Raw genomic sequence first — 19,956 nt, 5'->3', positions numbered from 1 at the left:
GCTGACTTCTGGGATACGGTGGAGCTGCAGGTGTGAAGCAACGCTGTGGACTGGTTCTGCCTGTGACAGAGGACTAAGGTAGGACAAGGCCTAAGTGAGGGCTTGGCTGGAGCAGAGATTAGGAGAGGGGCTGTGGCAGGATTAGAAAGGGAACCTAAGACTGGGGTGAGGGCTGGGGCTGGTCCTGGGAAGGCGTGTCACGCACTGCTCTGGAGCTTAGACATTTGATACTTGTAACCTGGGTTCCAGTGCTCCTTGTCCTCAACTGTCTGGGGCTTCTCAGGCAGGCTCCTGCAGTCTTCTTATCTTCTATCCTTCGAGAGCCTATTTAGTGTCACAGTCTGCCTGTCCTCTTGTCTGTTCTAGGTCTTTGTCTGAGCCCTTATCATCTTCAAGTTACTGTATAATCTACTCATGTATAACACTTATTGTTTCTGTTTGCTCCCTAACTAGGAGGTCAGCTCTGTGAGGGTAGCCACCTTTGTTCTGTTCACTTGGGTCTCCAGTCCCCAGAACAATGCCTGGCACACACTACATATAGAAAATAAATCTTGGTTGAATGCAGTTGCTAAGCCTGTCCTGAGAGGTTCCTGATTTGAAAACTCAGGGTGATTATAATGTTGCTGGCTCTGTATTTCAGGGAAGAGCAGACGAGATCTTACTATAACCAGCTTTGCAGCCAGCTTGTAGGTGTAAAGGAACTGCCCCCAATGACATGTGCCTCAGTTTCCTCCTCTGTAAAATGGGATTAAAAGTCCCTGCCCTGATGGTTGTTTTGAGGATTTCATGGATGGCTACTTTCAGGGCAGTTAGGACAGGCCCTCATGTACAGTTGGTGTCTAATGAAGCTGGTCACCCCTGCTGGCTCCTTTGCTTATTGAGTAGAGGGTGGGACTGGGAGTGGCCCTGGAGGTGGCCCTGGAAGTCAAGTGGTTGAAACTTTGGTTGGGCCTGGGCTTGAGGAAAAGTTACCCCTTAAGCCTAAGGTCAAAATAGACTCAAGTTTCCAGATACCCACCCATTCAAATTTCTGCCTAAATTTTAGGCAGACTTTCCCCCCAGCCCCAGGCCACAGGTGCCTCCTCCTCCATCCCCATAAACAGGCCTCAGGGTTTCATTACCTCTCTCCATTCTCTCTTCCCAACCCTGTCCATTGAGGCCCTGACCACCCCACCCCTGCTCCTAGGCTCCTGACCTTTCACTCAGTTTCTAATTCCTAGTGAAGCCCAGGCCTAGTTTGAGGCAGGCAGCTCAGGGCGTGCACTGAATTAATATGAAATAAATGGATGAGTAGAAAGAGCTCTGGACTGGGAATCTGCAGGCCTAGCTTCCAATCCCAGCTCTGACCTTGACCTTTCAGTAACAAACATCTGGCCATCAGTTTCCTCAGCCCCACTGGGGACTGTGAACACCTGTCTTGCCTGTCTTACAAAACCTTTGTGGGAATCAAAAGGGATCATCACTCTTGGAGCCATGGGAGATTAGGGCTTGAGGAGTTCTGTTTGCCTGTTTCTTTCACCTGGGGGAAGGAAATGGTGCTGCAGGGACAATATATGCACAGACAGCAAGAAGTCTGATGTAAGAAGCTGCTTTCTACCAACTGGGAATCAGGGCTGCATTCCTCGACAGTCCAGTCCACCCAGCCAGAGGGGACCTGGACCTAGATAGGGAAAGTGACTTGCTCAGTTGTCCAGCCAGTCTGCCAGAGAAGAGCAGGGAGCAGGCAGGCAGTGGCTGCTGGGTGACCCTCATCCCAGCTGAATTCTCCAGTACAGAGGGTGTGAGAGAGGGAGGTGTCAGAGCTGGTAGCCAAGCCCCGGGCTCCCAAAGTAGAGGGTTTGAGGGCAAATTGCTGAGACTCAGGGGGCCCAGGCTGGCTCTGGAGCCCAACGGGAAGTGCCCATACCCCTCCCTTGGGGAGCCCAGAGGCCAAGGGCAGATGCTCGGGACCTGTGATAGGTGGATGGGGGCCTCTGATTCCCTCTGAACAGGCCTGGAAGGTAGATTTCAATGCCTGGAGATGCCCCTGGCTCACAGATGTTGACACTCTCTAAAGCACCAGGGATCCTGAAACCCCCACTGAGAGCCTTCCATGTGCCGGGCTTAGTTTCTCGTAGTGACTATGGCATGTCCTAAGCCTCATTCACTTCCTACCCCATGACTTGCTGTCATCACCTAACCTGTGACACAATTAACAGATAATGTTTGCTTAGTACTCTGACTTTTAAAAAACATTAACTTATTTCTCAAGGGAAACTTGATATTACTTCTATAAATAACTATGAGCAATTATAAACATACAAAAAGAAATAAAAATAAATGTATACATTTTTGGGTTTTGGCCCCAGGCTGCAGTTCTGGCTGTAACCTTACCATAATGAATTACATGCACTCCCTCTGGGCTGCAGTTTTCTCCTCTGTAAAATGGACTTGTTGGGAGATAATGTATGCAAGACTCCTGGCCCTGAGCTTATCATGCAGTTTACTAAGAGGGAATTCTGGGCTGGAACTGGTTCTGTGGGCTTACCACTTTCTCTTCTCTGCTCTGGCTTGGGCCACCTCCTTATGACCTTCAGGGAAAAGGCTGCAGTGATTGTGGGACAAAGATACCAAGGAAGGCAGATCTCAGAGGGACTCGAAGTCTCTGTCTTCAGATCTCTGGCTGTCGTGGGTTAGAGGTGCAAGTTCTTCCCAAGGGCCTAAGACATAGGAGGCAGTGAGCTCCTCATGCTTCCATGCATTCAAACAGCAGGGGACTTCTTAGCAGGAAATTGACAGAATTCAAACTATCTGGTCCTCAGAGGAAAGTGGGTGGTGGTCCCCTGGGAGTGGGGACCAGCCTTATAGCACCAAGCATCTCCCCCTCCTTCATTTATCTAGCATTTTAGTTTCCTGCGCCCTTTCCAAACACTGTCTCTTTGGACTTGCCCCAGGAGGCAAGGAAGAAGGCAGGGGAGATGATGCGGGCCAGTTAAAGAGGGGCTGTCCAGTCCACAGAGGTCACAGAGGTCAGGTGACTTGGCCAAAGTCACCAGAGCAGAGTTTTGAACCTGGGCTTTCTGGCTTCACTGCCTGGGAAGTGCCTGCCCCCACTCTGGCACCCAGAGGCAGGCGTGTCCTGAGGCTCTGGCTGGGCACAGTCCCAGCTTCCCTCTCTGAGGACCAGAGGGAGGAAACTACCCCTGTTGGGGGGGGGGGGTTCTCTCTTTGCTCCCTCTGGCCATGGCCCGAGGCAGGAAAGAGGGGCAAGGAGAGGAGAGTTAGATATGGAGAGAGTCACAGACCCAGAGGAAGCCAGATGGGTACAAGACACTCAGAAAGGCAAGGCAGAGAGGGACAAGGACGCCCACAAAGAGACGCAGGATAAAAACAAATAGGAGCGCACACAGAGGTCCCGAGAGCTCAGCACAAGGTCTCGGAGAGGGGGAGGGCTGAGCCCCGGCAGCCAGCCGAGCACAGAAGGGAACGGGGCCACGCGGGCCGGCGCGCAGACACCCCGCCGGCCCGCCATCCCTAGGGCCCGCCGAGAGTCCCGCTCCCCAGCAGGGGGAGCACTGGCCGCGCCGCACGACCCACAGAGGGATTCGGGTCTCGGGGCTCCGGCCGGGGGCGGGGCGGGGCGGGCAGCTCCGCCGGGACCGCCTTTATAAACCAGCAGGGGAGGTGGCCCGGCCGCGTCGCGCTCCCGCCACTCCGCGCCCTCGGTCCCCGCTCACGGAGCGCACTCCACTTGTGCCAGGACCGACCCTCGCCGCAAGTGCTGCTCAGGTAAGGACAGACGCTGTCCCCCGACTCCCCGGGACCTCAGAGTGCGTGATCGATCCCTGCGTCCTCCCCTGGCCCCGGGAGGCGACATTGAAGACAAACGGCAGAGCAAGGGCCTCCGCGCCCTCACACCGCCCCCAGCCACTTGTCCCTCTCTGGTCTTCGCGCGCATCCGAGGTTCGGGCGGGCTGGAGATTGGACTCGGAGCCGCGAAGCCGGCAGCTAACGGACCGCGTGGCAGTTCTGGGGTCTCCTTCCCTCGGGCTGGGCACTTGTGCCCGGGTCCCTCGACCCCCAGCCTGGGACTGGCGCCCTCCCATGGCCACCACTCAGCAACCTCCAGGTCTGCGCTGCCCCGGGCTAAAGTAGTTGGGGCCCGGAGCCTGGAGCAGCGCTCGGATCCCCGGCCCAGAAGAGGCAAAGGAGGGAGATCCGAGCACAGGTGTCTGTCTGGGAGAAGGTGGCATGGCAGCCAAGGGCAAACCTCTGGACCCTGCAAAGCTGAAGGAGCCTGCGACCCCTCTGGGAGTGCGCCGGGCAGGTGGGCTGTCCTGGCTATTGCCCTGCCTGGTCCTGATAAGGAAGGGTTAAGGCATGGTCACAGAGGAAGGGCCGGAGACTGGGGAAGCTGATCCACATGGTCCCTTAGGACCCTTTTCCAACACCTAATAGGGTTGAGGTCGGGGGCCTTCACAAATGATTCTGGGCATTGTGGGAACTGAAAGGGGAAGAACCTTGAGATTAAGAGGCACCTTGGGCTGTGGAGAAAACTCAGAGACCCCTCAGGTAGGCCCATCCTGCAGGGAGGTGGCTTGGCTCCCCACATCAGTGAAGATTACAGCACCTGTTTATTAACTGCCTACTGTGCGCCAGGGCTTGTGCCAACATCCAGTAGGCATCGTCTCACTTTACAAATAGGGAAACTGAAGCTTAGAAAATTTAAGCAAGTGGCAGGACCAGGATCACAGTCTTAGCGTTGCACTTTCTGCTGAGAGTGGAGCCTGCGACAGCCAGCGTTTTCTTACACACAGACACACGGGGGGGAGGGGGAACTACCTCCAGTCCACACATATCTATTAGGCATCAAGTTTTGTTGTTAGTATTGTTCTGGGACTTGAACCCAGTGCCTTACATGCTTGGTAGGCAACCACTTTACCCATTTTTATTTATTTAGTATAGGATTGAACCTAGGAAGCACGAAGTTACAGCCTCGACCCCTTTTCTTTCTTTTTTTGCGCTACTGGAGATTGAACCAAGGGCCTTTGCATTGAGCTACATCTCCAGCCCATTTCTTATTATTTTATTTTGACTCCGGGTCTTACTGAATTGCTCAGGCTGGGCTTGAACTTGCAATCCTCCTAAGTAAAACACACACAGACACACACACACTCACCCCAGCTAGCAGCTAGGCATCAGCTTTGTGTTGAGCTCTGTCCTGGGCACTAGAAGCATTGCAGCAAAGTAAACACACAAAAGCCCCTTTGAGGGGCAAACATTGGTACAGCAAACTTTTCAGGCTTTGAAAGTTGAATGTCAAAATTGACGCTGTAGAATTGAAATGAAGCAATTCACCAGGAAGAAAATGAAGATGCAATACATGTGCAAAACTGATTTGTCAATATTTGGGTCTCAATAAGAGACAGCCTAGCTGTATGGCCTGGGACAAGTTCTGTCCCATCTCTGCCTCAATCTCCTCCTTGAAGCTGGTGGTGAAGTCTCACTATGAGTAATGCCTACACCGACACTTAGAATCTCGGTGTGTAAAGGGTTTAGCTGGTGTCTGTGTATAAGAAAACGCTGGCTGTCACTGGCTCCACTCTCAGCAGAAAGTGCAATGCTGAGACTGTGTGCAGGGTTATGTCACACTGCCTCTGAGCTCTGTGACCTCATCGTCTACCTTTGCCCGTGCCTACCCACTTCCTGATGGGCTGTGTGATGGGATGGTGCGCAGCTGTCCTGCTCAACTCAGATGCCACCTCTTACTATCCTAGATGCAGCCTGGGCCGGGAGCCCAGAGGTCCAGCTGGGAACAGCCCTGGAGCTGTTACCTCTGTGAGTCCTCTAGCACCTCACTGTGTCCCGGCTCGGGACCAAACTCCAACCTGTTCTGCCCTGTGACTTATATACCCAACATTCTCTGCAGGCTAGATGTGACCCTCACATTGCCTGGAGCGGAGAAGCGACTAGTCCAAGGATACAGATGCTATCTGGGAGCTGGGGCTGGAGCCCAGGGATCTAGAATTCCAAGTCTAGCAATTTCCACATTGTACCCCTCTCCGGGCTTGAGGCCTTTTAATCCAAGGGGCAGAATCCAATGGCAGAGCCTGGCGCTCTCACCTTGAAATTGGTCCGGCTGGTCCTATTAATACAAAACTAGAGCTCCAAGGGGACTTTGCAGGGAACACGAGCAAGCTGGGCTGCAAACCAGCACTCAGAGGTCTCCACGTGGCCGCAGGAATGCTGACTCAGCTTCCCACCATGACGCAGTCGCCTTCACTAGCAGACTGGGGCTGGGCTGTGTGGTATGTTTGTTGTTTTTTGTGTATGTCCCCCCCACCAAGATGCCCTAACTTTTAGAGTACAGTTGGGAGCTCTAGATTGGAACTTCATTCCCAACACTACTGTGTGACCCTGAGCAAATCACTTTGCTCTCTGATCCTCGGGTTCCTCAGCTGCAATATGGGTTAATGATATATACTTTGCAGGCTTGCCTGAGGAGCCAGAAAGATGGAAAGTGGTCTCCCAACTTCGGGAGACTTCATCTATGTTGATTGTTCTTGAAATGTAAACGTTCCCTTTGGGCAGTTTCCAGAGTGCCAAGAGAGCCAAAGTGAAGACCTTGCTTAGGGTCCAAAGGCCTAGCAGGGGAAACACTGTTTAAGGATCCAAATCCCCTGCTGTGTGACCTGGGGCCAGTCACTTTGCCTCTGAGGACCCTCAGCATCCTTATACAATGCTCACGGCAAGGAATACTCTCCATATTTTTCTGCCTTCCCATACCACTCCTCAACATTTCATAATTGCTCCCAGAAAAACTCCACGCTTCAAGTTTTCCATGCTGAAATACTCAGCCCCACTGTGGCATGAAATCAATTGTTTGCATTTCATTTGACTTCTCAAATGAAGGGGTAAAATTTGAGATGAGGATGGGGTAGGGGGAGGAGAGGAAGAAGAAGTTAAACCAGATGTGTTTTTGTTTAACTGTAGGATGGTGGTTAAACTGCCCTGAATATTACCACCACTCTCTCTGAATTCCAGTAACTAGGAGTCAGGTTTCACAAAAAATTGTAGTGTTCTTTCCTGGCTGGTGCACAGTTGCCCTCCCGTTATTATTATTATTACTATTTTATGTTCATCCGAGGCCACAGAGTACTGGCTGGAGGGGAGACCTCATAGATGCTTAGAATTTCCGAGCTGGCAGGGAGGCCTTTGTTGCAGCCCTGCCAGCTGGCATCTTTGCACACCAGGGAGACTGAGGCCCAGAGGGGGAAGGGGTTTTGCCCAGGGGCACCCAGTTTAGGGCAGGGTGGGCCAGGAAGTCATCTCTGTGACCTTTCAAATGTAGCCACCCTGAGTTTAGTGTGTGTCATTTCTGCAGCACATCCTTGGCATATCTCGTTTTTACAAAGAACTAAATGTTCAAGGAAGGATGCAGGTAGTGTGAGTTAGTTTAGGTCCTTGAGCTGTTGATACACTACCTGTGTCACTTTCCCTCTCTGGGCCTCAGTTTCCTCATCCATAAACCACGATATATAAGAGCAAGAGACACCTGGGCATGGTGCTGCACACATGTAATCCCAGCACTCTGAGAGGCTGAGGCAGGAGGTTTGAAAGTTCGAGGCCAGTCTGGGCAATTTGGTGACTTAGTGAGATCCTGTCTCAGAATAAAGAGTGGGATATAGCTCAGTGCAAATGACCTGGTTTCAATCCCCAGTACAAAAGAAAAAAAAAAAGTCAAGGGAGATGGCATTTCCCTAAGACTTGGAATGAATCTAATTGAGTTCACTGGGTCCCAAACATGTACAGCCTACTGTGTGCTGGGGCATGGCAGTTGGTCACACACTGCCCTCGTGGAGCTACAGTGAGTAGGGCTAGGGATTGTTGGCTCCTCTCGTGATATAAAAACTTCAGTTTAGTTGCTGCTGTTGTTAAACTAGGCAGTTTTATTTTACATAAAACCATGGGTTTTTGGCTTCTGCTGAAAGATTGGGAGGTGTGGCCATATCAGGCTCTGTCCTTGCCACAGTGCCAGGGCTGAATGGCAGCTGCTCTGTCCCCTTTACCACAGTCCCTACTGCGCCTCACAGGCATCACGTGCCTTCTGGGTTTGCAGTTTCTGGCTTGATGCTGTGAGTCCACGAAAGCATCCTCAGATCTTTTATGAAGCAGTGTAGGAGGCTGGGGTTGCAAAGTGGGCACAAGGATGCCAGCCTGAGGTGTCGAGGATTGGGGAGGTGATAGGGAATCGGCAAAGGGCCTACCCGGGGGTGGCATCACTGTGATTGAGGTGTGCATCTCAGAATCTCCACCTCTGAGCCTGAAGGCAGTGTGCAAGGCCATGAAGCCTGGTAGCTAAATACTGCACTTTGGAAAAGCTGCCTGGGATGTGAGCATCTACACTGTCTCCAGAATGAACCACTTAGAAGCACAAGGTGAACCACAGGAGTCTTAGTCCCTGACAGTGACCACAGGTCCCCTTCCCCGTGAGCCTGTGGAGTTCAGAAATGTGCCCTGAGTGGAAGGTGTTGTGTTGCCAGTGACTCTGGGTCCTGGCCCAGAAGCACCTCCATACTGTGCTACTCTGTGATGGAAGAAACCAAGGCTCAGAGGGTGGTGCACACGCTGGGTTCCAATCCTCCTTTGTCACCCTGCCCTGGGCTACAGAAGGGAGGACAGTGGAGGCTGGAAGGTTATTTCTGGAGAATAAAACTCCAGAGATCCTGCAGGGAGACCCTGAGCCCCCCAATCCTGTGCTCCCTTCTCCACCCTGGCCTGTTTCTGAGACACGTCCTCCTCTTCCCACATCTCAGTTGGTGACTTTGCAACTTAGGAAATGAAGTCCACCTAGCCAGGTCTGCAAGCTGCTGGACAGAGCTCAGCAAACATTTCATGGGCTTTAAAGAAGTGTGTAAGTGGCCAAAGCAAATTGCTTGTATTTGAAAAACCACAAATGTGACTTTATAATGCTCTACCTTGTGGCTTTGTTTGTTTGGTGGTGCTGGGGGTCAAACCCAGGGTCCCACATACCTGCCAGCCCCCTATGAAGTATGTTAGGTCACTCTATTGCCTTTTCCGGCCACCACTTTCTGTTGGTAAAGCAGCAGTGAGGCACTGAGCACTGTCACCACTGCCCAGTGAGGCTTCGGGTCTCTGTCCTAGAAACCTCTGGGCCTTTTGGTGATTGTCCCTGAGCTGCCACAGGCCTGGTCTCTCAGGGACCATCTGTCTCTTTGTCCCTCTGCCTGACCCTGCTGGGACTTGCCTGTCTCTTACTACCTAGAGTGAATCACATCCTCAGCTGTCACCAGTCTGGGAAGGAAGCATCTCCGTTGATTCTGAGTCCCAGCCCCCTCCCCATTCCTTCTGAGCATTTTCTCTGCTGCTGTGTTTCCTCTGTCTCACCGAGTGCCAAGAACTCACCCCACCTCACCCAGGATGACTAATTGCTAGCGTTGACAGGCTTGGTATGGGGCTGAGGGCCTTGCCTGAGGTTGTTCACTTGGTCCTATGACAGCCCCGTGGTAGGTGCCATTAGCCCCTACATTGCAGATGGAGAAACTGGGGCACAAACTCCCCCAGCTAGGAAGTGAGAAGCACACGTTTTCCTGTGCCATTGCTGATCTACCTCCTCGAGGTTGCTTCCTTCTCTGTGACATGAATGACATCGGCTGTCTTCCCCGAAGTTCCTTATTTATTTCAAAATATTCTAATTCAGTAATTTGTAGTTCAGATCAGTTAACCTATCAAGATTTAAAAAAAAAAAAAAAAAAGGGCTGGGGATTTAGCTCAGTGGTTCTGCCGCCTGCCTCGAAAGTACAAGGACAGGAGTTCAATCCCCGGTACCAAAAATAAAAAATTCCCCTCCCAAGAACTGGGGGTCAAACTCAGGGCCTTGTGTTTACAAGGCAGGGGCGGGGCCACTGAGCTAAATCCCTGGCCCTCAAGATATCAAAAATAAACAAGCTCTTCTCAATGACATGTTCAAGCCTTTGCCTTAATCACTTGAGCATTTAAAAAACAAATAAAATTCAGTTTTGTTGTTGTTTTCCCCTTGACCCATCCTTATAATTAATATTAAAGGGCTTATTCTGTGTCAGAAACTAAGGTAATTGCTTGGAAAGATCTTATTGTGCTTAACTTGTTATTCTCTCCATTTTACAAAGCAGGAAACAAGCTCAGAGAAATTGAGTAAATTTCTCGAAGTCACAGAGCTGAAAGTGCAAGTGAGACCCTAATTTAGGTCTCATGCTCTCCTGCCCAGATTTGCATCTGGACTCAAGTGTGCATGTTTGGGTACAGGCCTCAGGATCTTGGCTTAATACTTTGTTTTCATCTGTCTCTGGAGTTCACAATGAGGGAGTGGGATGCTCAGGAGGAGGAGGCCAACACGGGCACTTCTTCATGGGCAGTGGTATCTATTCTCCCAGACAATGGGTCTCAGCCTGGACACTGCCCCTTCTAGTCCAGAAGACAGTGACAGTCTTAGAAGTAAGCATTCTCAGATACCTAGAGAGCCTGGGTCTCAATCCCAGCCCTGCCGTTTCAAGCTGTTTGGCCTTGGGCAAGTTCCCTTCCCTCTCTGGGCTTGTGGTTTTCCTGCCCAATTCCTTATGTGAGTGAGGCAAGGCCTCAGTACTTCCCTAGTTCATGAGTGGCATGTAGCTACCACTCCCATCCTACACCCATGCTAGACATCACTAATCAACCACTGCTTGTTTCACTCTGAAGCACCTTCCAAATACAATATGGTGCTCCAGGCCGCTATCAGCAACTAGTTAGCATTGGCATGCAGGATGAAAGGCCCTGACAGAACCAGATCAGATTTAGTCACTACGCAGATGGAGGGTGGTGAAGGGACAGTCCCAGGGGGTGTTCAGCTCAGTGTCACAGCACTGCTAGGTCTTCCTGGTCTGGAAAGCTGGAGGGACTCTGTCCTAGTCTGCTATTATTATAATAATAGCAGTAAGAGAGATCAACATTTGCTGTATATTTGTCTTATACTCAGCCACTCTGCCAGCCAATCTGCTAATCCTTCTCACAGCCCAGTTTTCCGGCAGTATGTCACCTGTGTCTCCATACCAGGCAAGTGGAGGAGCTGAGGTTTGAATTCACATCTGTCCAGCTCAGCCTGGAGACAGCCAAGCTCTGGCTTGCTCTCCCTCAGTCCCCATCACCATTTCTCAGTCATGACTGTGATCTCTGCCCATGAAAAGTGTTCTGCCACTGACAGAGCCTTCCTGGTTTTTCTGCTGGGATGGAACCCAGGGCTTCATGCATGCCAAGCATGTGCTCTACCACTGATTGCACCCCAGCTCAGAGCATCCCCCCTATTCACAGGAGACAGCAATGCAAATAGCATCTCTGTTTTTGCAGGTTAGAAAATTGAGACTCAGAGAGGGAGTGTGGAGAGGCTGGGTCACAGAGTCCCTACCGGTTTCCTGAGCCTGAACAGATTGCCGAGGGGAGTTTGGGGTGGGGATGTTGTCTCAGTTGAAGTGAGGCTGGGCCCGCCCCAATAAACTGGATAGAGCCATTCCACTTCCTGTTTTACTAGGCCCTGAGACCCTGGACAAGTCACTTTAACATACCCAGACTCCAATTCGAGGCTCCTGTCACACTTTTCAGGATTTTTTTTTAAGTACTGGGGATTGAACCCAGAGCTTTGACACTGATCTTCATTCCCAATCCTTTCTATTTTCATGTATTTCTTTTTTAAAACTTTTGAGACAAGGTCTTGCTAAGTTGCTGAGTTCCTCGGGCTGGGCTCAAATTTATGATCTCAGTGCTGGGATTACAGGTGTGCACCACCACGCCCAGCTACTTCTCAGTTTTTAAAGCTATTTCTTATTCATGAATTCACTGAACCTTAAAGTAACCCAATAAACTACTATCCTCACTTTGCAAGGGGGAAACTGAGGCTCAGGAGGCAAATCGATAGCAAAAGCAGCCCTCAAACTGGGGTCAGGGTCCCCGGCCAAAAGATTCCACCAAGGATTTACCCCAGCCTCTTGCATCCCAGCTTTGGGAAATGCCTGCCTGTCCCCTGCAGTTGAGTCCCTGCTTGCACAGCCAGCTGGCATCATGGCAGTTTTTTCTAGCTGTTGCCCTGAGATCTGGAGCCCTGTGTAACCTGATCATGCACATGGTGGCTGGCACAGAGTGGAAGTTCCTGGAGGGCAGTGCCCGCGTGTGAGCACCTGTGGGTCTGTGTCTCACGGCGTGGCATGCCCGCATTTAGCAGGTACTTAGTGACTGTAGAGCTGATGGAAGACTGCACACCTGGCAGGGTTTTCCTCAGTCCAGCAGCTGGGTACAGTCACCTGGAACAACCTATGAAGGCTGTCACCTGGCCTGGCCCTTCTTCCCAGCCTCCACGGCTGTCTTCCTCTCCACCTAAGTCACCAGCTCCGAAGAGGTTTGTCCGTGATTGGCAGCAGGACAAGCCAGTTTCCTTGAGAGGGTGGGTATCCCTGTTGGTGGCCCAGGCCTTTATGCAGGTATGAATTCCTCCAGTGTTAGACCTCTGACCAGGATTTTTATCTCTTTTGTTCACAGTACCTGCAGTCCCAAACAACTTTAATTTCTTCTTTTTTTTCATTTGGTTCTATTTCTATTGTTGTTTTGGGTGGTACTGGGGATTGAACCCAGGGCTTTCAACTTGAGCTACATCCCCAGCCCTTTTTTTTTTTTTTTGAGGCAAGAAAGTAACGAAGACAGCTCACTAGCTATGTTGCCCAGGCTGGATTCAGACTTTCAATCTTCCTGCCTCAGCCTCCCTGAGTGCTGGGATTACAGGTATGCACAACTATGCCCAGTTGCTTCATACATATTCATTGAATGGATGAATACTTGCAGGAAGTAACATCTCTTAGAGTTGTATGACCTGTGTAATTTCTGTGCCTCAGTTTCCCCACGTGTCAAATAATAGCTCCATCAGAGGTATTCAGGAATAATTGATATATGTATCTATATGTTTAAGTTTTAGCTATGTCATGGACCTGGCTTTGTTCTAAGCATTTCACATAGATTTATTCATTTACTCCTTGCAGCTGAGGCTCAGAGGGGTTAAGTACATGTCCCCTAGGTTTCACAGTTGCAAATATTTTAATGTCTCCCAGGATACAAGTATCCCAAGTAGCATCATATGGGACCCCTGCCAAGACCTCTTCCTGTAACCCAGAGCCTTGCCCCCGAGCCAGGGGTCAGAACACACAGGGACATGAGTAAGTGAGACAAGTGGTCATGTTGCCTCGGACTGTGAAACGTCACCAAGAATGTAGCATGCCTCATCAGGCATGGAGCACACGGTGGGTCTTGTGACTGTCACCTGAGGAGCAGGCAGCAGTCGTGCCCTGTGTAGACGCTGCAAAAGGGAGTCCCATCTGCTGGAGCAAGGCAGGTGAGCCTTGAGAGAAGAAAGGACAGGGTCCTGAGCACTGCTGCAGTGGTCACTGTCTATGAGCATTACGGTCACTCACTGAACCCTCCTGTCAGCTCCGGGAGCTAGGTGCTGTGCTCATAGCTCCTGCTTGTGGGTGAAGAACCAGGCTCGGATATGCGCTCGTTTTCCTAGGGATGGTTAGTAAGCAGCGGACCTGGGTGTGCACCCCAGCCACCTCCTGTAGGACTCAGGAAGCTTTCTGCCGGGAATTCCTGTGGCTGTGCTGGGCTGGCCCTTGGCAGGCAGCTGGTGTGTAGGCACACATGGGTGTGGAGCAACCCCTGTCTCCCCTGGGCCTCCGCCATAGCACATTTTGAGGCTGCACCCAGAGAGAGGTTTCTAGGAAGAGAGATGATCTGTCACCTCCCTCTGCCTAGGACAGCCCCAGAATGTGTCAGCTCCCTAATTCCCTGGTCCTGCCCAGGCCAACAGGACCTGGACTACACCCTTCCAAGATGGGGGAGGCCTGCACAGCCCCAGTCGGAGACTGTGTAATCTGTATTATATGGAGGCTGGATGAGGTTAGTAACTTGCTGTCATTGTTCCCTTCTTGTTCCTAAGACACAGCACCTGACACCTACAACTTTAAGGAGGAAAGGTCTATTTTGGCTCATAGTTTGTAGAGGTTTCCTGGCTCCAAGGCAGGGTGGCATGGCAGAGGGGCATCGCAGAGGAGGAAGAGCTCATGGCAAGGTGGTGGGACACAGACAGAGATCAAGAGAGGTGGGGGAGAGAGATAGACCCTCCCAGGACACACCCCCAGTGACTACCTCCTCTGACCAGGCTTCACCTTCCAATACCACATTCAGCTTGAAACTCATCAGTGGACTAATCCACCAATGAGTCTCATGCCCGCATGATCCAATCACTTCCCCAAACCCCACCTGTGAGTGCATGGGGCTTTGAAGGGACATCTAGATATAAAACACAACACTTGCCCAGGTCTCAGTGCCAGTGGGTGGTGGGACTGGGGTTTGAATCCAGAGACTGGGACCCTTCCTCCCTCACTCCCAGGCCTGGCTCCTCCCTCGGCCCTTACCTGTTTACTGATAATGGTAAGTGTTGTTCTTCACTGAAGCACGATGCACAGTGTGGCCTGCAGAATATTTCACGTGTCCTTTCTCATATGGTCCTCCAACTTTCCGAAAAGGGCGGACACTGGAATCCCTGGTTTACAGGGGACCAGAAAGGACATGTCCAAGGTCATGCAGCCCCAAGTGGTTTTCCAGGCTTGAACCTGGGCAGTCTGGCTCCAGACTCTGGGCCCATAATCACTTAATAAACACTAGATAAATCTCTGCAGGCCAGATGTGTAAACTCTTCTTGAACCTGTTGGTTCTTCCAGAGGCCAACTTGGTGTGTGTGTGAACCAGAGGCACAGGCCAGTCAGGAGTTGCGCCAACAGCAGGAATCAGCTGTGACGCTCCAGGGGAATCATTGAGGCCCTGCCTGATGAGCTGGAGTGCAATGGAGGAAGAGTGGGGGACACAGCAGAGCCGTCCTGGTAACTCCAGGGCCAGGGTCAGGGTGAGGCCAGCAATTAGCCCGGCCGAGGTTGCTGCTACCTCAGGGACCTCAATGGGGGACTGGCTCAGCCTCCATCCAGGGCTCTGGCCGTGGGCCTGGCCCTCTTGAGTTTCTCAGCTTTCAGAGTCTTCCTGGGGTGGGGCATCTCCAGGTGCTGGCTTGGGTGAGGATACTGCTCTCAAGTTTCCTCTTTCAACAACTGCTGCCCAACGATGGCCTGCCCTGCTTCCCCCTCAGGAAGGAAATGTAAGACCGAGGGCCTTACCAAATGCTCCGAGGAGCTGACTGCAGCGAAGAACACCCAGGAAGGAACACACCGGACAAGTTGGAAAGTAAAACAGACCTTTATTCGTCTGGCTAGATGGCACTCCCAAAGCAAAGTAGCTTAGAGAGGCAACTGGCTCAGAGTCCGAAGCTGTTTTTATAGGGGGTCGCAGGGGAAGTTGGCAAGCAGAAATACAAAAGCGGAGGAGAGAGATAAAACAGACCGCAGGGGAAGTAGGCAAGCAGACAGAACACTATGCCCACAACAGACCTTCCTGGCACAACAACAAACACATCTCTGGAACTTGATGTCTACCTGGTGATCTGTAACAGAAGCAGAAAGTTGGGGCCTATTACAAAGATGGAGTAACTGTTGTTCAGTCTTACAGAAACACATCCTTTCCTCCTGGGGAGCTGCATGATTGGAGTACGCAAGTGTTTCCCACCAGCCCTGGCCAGGCAGGGCTCCCTGTACAAGTCCCCTCTGGGGCAAGCCTGCCAACCTCTGCATCCTGTGACAAGCTCCGACTGTCCAGGGCAAACTCCAGTGAAAATGCCAGCTCTGTTGGCTGTGCTGGGGCAGGCCCCAGACTTGACTTCTGGGATGGAGGCAGTCCTGGCCTTGGGCTTTGTCCCCTCATTCCTGGAGTGGGAAGGAAGAGGTGCCCCTGTGCCAGGAAATTCCTGCCCGGTGGCCTTTCCTGGCAGTTCACCTGAGTGCCAGTGTCTTGGCACCTGTGAGGGCAGAGAAAGGAAGAAACAGTCAGAAAGAGGGAAAGATGCATGCAAGAGGAGATCCTCTCATTCAGTTATTCATTCAACAAACGTTTCTTTGGCCAGCAGCCTCCTTGGCCGGGGCTGGGTGCTGGAATTCACAGATGTGGCCCCATTTGGCCATTGAAGAGCTCTTGGTGTCAGGTAGTGGTCAGGGACACAGAACTCTGCAGAGTGCTTGTGGGACAGGAGGAAGGAAAGCACAGAGCCCACCTACCTCTACCTGGGGCATGCTAGCTGCCAAGGATTTCAGGGGAGAAGGGAAGGAAATATGTATTTCTTGAGCCTCCTCACTAGGTAGGGATGGTTGCAGGTGTTGGGTTGTGGGGTGAACAACATGAAGTCCTGGTCTCTCTGATGCTTTATGGTCCCAGAAGAGACAGACAAGAGAAGTTTGGTTCAGACACTGATGAGTGCTGGGGAGAGAAGAGGCTGGGGACAGAGTATGGCACACAAGAGGAGGGAGCCAGGCAAAGCCCTGGAGCGAGAGTGTTCCAGGCAGGGACCAGCAAAGGAAAAGACTGGGGGAGAGAATGTGGTGCCCGGGGCGGGGTGTGGCAGGGTGGGGCCGGCAGCACGGTGCACCAGACCAGGGTGTGGAGAATCTGAGCCTGAGGAATGAGTGGGAGCAGGGCCTAGCGGCACAGCGCAGAGCTGGGGGCCTCCCAGTGGTTGGATGAGCCCTGAAAAACTGCTTGAGCAGGAATAGCTGGGCGGGGGGGGGGGTTGCTACTGTTGCCCCGTCCAGGTACACAGGGGACATTGAAGCCGGGTGGGAAAGTCATGCTCCCAAAGTCGCTGGGCAGTGGCCGGATGATGACTACTAGATCTAGGCATACTCAGCACCAGCCAGTCAATCTCCTGTGCCCCCTCTAGATTAAGGTGGATGCTTATTAAGCACTTACTGTTTGTCTTGGAAATTAGAGCCTGGCAGGGGCCTGGCTGGGGGTCATGGAGAGGTGGGTTTCACATGATTGATCCCCTACAGTTGACTCAAACAAGGGGCAGTGATGGATTGAGATGGTAAGATAGTTAAGGACTTGGGGAGCCATGATTCACATAAGCACTTTTTATAGTGCCTGGCACAATCTCAATATTTTCTGCATGTTTTTATTTTTTGTTATTTTATAGGTGTGGGAGCTGACAAGGGATTCATCATGATCCCATTTTGAGCACTCATCACTGGTTCATAAATGGCCCCATCTTTTTTTTTCTTTTTTTGGTACCGGGGATCGAACTTGGGTCCTTGTGCTTGCGCAGCAGGTGGCAAAACCACTGAGCTAAATGCCCGCCCCCCCCCACCCCCGTCTGGGGCCCCTGCCGTCTTTTTTTTATTTATTAAAAATAAATTCAAGGGCCGGAATTAGCTCAGTGGCACCAGTGCCTGCCTGGCAAGAGCAAGGTCCTGAGTTCAATCCCCGGTTCTGCAACAAATAAATAAATACCCAAATAAATAAATAAACAAACAAACAAATTCAAGTCGGTGTGGTGGTGCACGCTTGTAATTCCCGCACACTGGGGAGCTGGTCAGTTTGAATCCAGTCTGGGTAACTTAGTGATTTGTCAAAACCCTGTCTCAACACAAAAATAATAAAAATGAGCCAGGGATGTAGCTCAGCACAAAAAGCCCTAAGTTTGGGCTGGGGATTTAGCTCAGTGGTTCTGCTGCCTGCCTCTCAAGCACAAGGTTCCGAGTTTGATCCCTGGTACCTTAAAAAAAAAAAAAAGCCCTGGGTTCAACCCCCAGTACCATAAAAATAAATAAATTCAGAACATCCCTGAACCATCAGCCCATACCAGAACTACAACACTGACAATAATTCACATCTTTCTCTGGGTTTTTCCATCCTTCCCTCCCACCTTTCAATATGGGACACCCACCATCCTGAATCAAGGGCTACTCATTTCTTGCCTTTTTTTTTTGGTACCGGGGATCGAACTCAGGACCTTGCGCTTGTGAGGCAGGCAGCGGCACCACTGAGCTAAATCCCTGGCCCATTTCTTGCCTTTTTGTTTTGATCAGTACTTTTGAAATTTTGTTTTTTGTTAGTAGTCATATTATATGTGAAGATACATATCATATATAAGGTGTTTCTCATTCTCTTTGTCTATTTTGAGTAGTATTTAAAATCACTTGTGGGGCGGAGGATTTAGCTCAGTAGTTCCGCTGCCTGCCTCACAAGTGCAAGGATCAGAGTTTGATCCCAGGTACCAAAAAGAAAATCATTTGTATATGTATTATATATGTAGGGCCAGGGATTTAGCTCAGTGGTTCTGCCACCTGCCTTGCAAGCGCAAGGTCCTGAGTTCAATCCCTGGTACAAAAAAAAAAAATCTACATGTAGTATATATGTACAGAATATATACTTAAATTTATAAAGGAGTTTTATGCTTAGACAATCTATTGGAACTTGCTTTTTTTACTTGCTTTTACATTTCTAAGATTAATCCATATGGTTGCATGTGTTATTTATTTTCTGCTGCGTAATATTCTGCTGGAGTACTGTTTTACAATTTTTCTGTTTCTGTTTTGTTTTGTTTGTCTTTTGCAGTACTGAGGGTGGAACCCAGGGCCTTGTATATGCTAGGCAAGTGCTTGACACTGAGCTGCACCTTCAACCCCTATGCATTCATTTTCTCACTGATAGTGTTTGGTGGTTCTAAGATTTTTGCTAGTGTGGAAAAGGCATCTCAGTATTCATGTGCAGCTTCCTCAGGAATGGGGATAGAAATTTTCTCTTGATACCTATAAATGGAATTGTTGGGTCATGAGGTATGTGAAAATTTGTTCAGTGTTACAAGATAAAGCCAAATTGTTTTCCAAATCATTGTAGCAGTTTATATCTCCACTAGCAATGTGTAAGAAGCAATGTTTCTTTGTATCTTTCACAATATGTAGTAGATCAAATGATGAGTGATTTTTCATTGTAGGTGATTTCTCATTGTAGACATGATGTACAACTCCCCAATCACCAATCAGGATGAATAAGTGTATGAGAGTATGTAAGAATCCACTTTTGATATGACTTTTGCCCATTTTTGTATTTGTCCTTTTTTATCCTTTGTTTATTGTTTTTTGTTTGTTTTTGAGACAGGATCTCACTTTGTAGTGGCCTTGAGCTCACTGTGTAGCCCAGGCTGGCCTCAAACTCACCAAAATCCCCCTGCCTCAGCCTCCCAAGTGCTGAGATTACAGGCGTGTGCCACCATGCCCAACTACCCTTTGTTTATTGCTTTGCAATAGTTCTTTATATTCTTCAGTCTACTTATGGTTTGGATAAGCTAAAACTCTTAAGATTTGATGTAATGTGATTTAGTAATTTTTAAATGTAATAGTGCTTTCTAAATCTGCCATACTCCTATTGCTTCTCAGCCTTTTGGCTAAGATCAAGTGTAGTATCTAAATCTGCCATACACCAAAACCAGAGAGCTATTCACCTGTAGTTTCCATTAAATGTTTAAATGTTTCCTTTTTCACATGTAAGACTTTAATTGATTTTTGTGTAAGGCATAAACAGGATCCAATTCAATTTTTCCCCATTTATATACCTATTTTTTCTTATGTTTTTTACTAACCCTAAAGTAAAGAAATGAGGGGCTGGGGATTTAGTTCAGTGGTGCCACACCTACCTCGAAAGCTCAAGGTCCTGAGTTCAATCCCCAGTCCCACAAAGTAAAGAAATGAGAAATGCAATTGATTTAAAAAATTTTTTTTTCAGTATTGGAGGTTGAATCAAGAGAATGCTCAGCTACATCCCAAGTCTTCTTTATTTACTTATTATTCTGAGACAAGGTCTTGCTAAATTGCCTAGGCTGGTCTCCAACTTGCAGTACTCTTGCCTCAGCCTCCCAGAGTGCTTGGATTACAGGTGTGTGGCTATATGCCTGGCTACATTTTGATCTTCTCAAGATAATTTTCTGAAGGACTTGCGATTCTTTATAGAATCTATGTGGGTAATCAGTTA

General features: G+C 50.0%; 1 protein-coding gene and 1 pseudogene across 2 annotated transcripts in view; both read left to right on the top strand.

The window, feature by feature from the left end:
* The first annotated feature begins 3,639 nt into the window (after window positions 1-3,639).
* Window positions 3,640-19,956, top strand: part of Alpl (alkaline phosphatase, biomineralization associated) — a 53,972-nt gene continuing 37,655 nt past the window's right edge. For both annotated transcript variants that reach the window (XM_004850506.4, XM_087215653.1), the window contains exon 1: window positions 3,640-3,768. The gene's annotated coding sequence lies outside the window, so the exon portion shown is untranslated. The remainder of the gene's footprint in view (window positions 3,769-19,956) is intronic.
* LOC147827262 (U2 spliceosomal RNA) lies at window positions 19,353-19,526 on the top strand (annotated as a pseudogene).

The sequence above is a fragment of the Heterocephalus glaber genome, unplaced genomic scaffold, assembly GCF_053883595.1.
Source record: "Heterocephalus glaber isolate CG9 unplaced genomic scaffold, H.glaber_assembly_v1.0 deba00001452, whole genome shotgun sequence".
Classification (NCBI taxonomy): domain Eukaryota; kingdom Metazoa; phylum Chordata; class Mammalia; order Rodentia; family Bathyergidae; genus Heterocephalus; species Heterocephalus glaber.
Note: the sequence above shows the minus strand (reverse complement) of the source record. Positions and strands in the feature narration are given on the sequence as shown.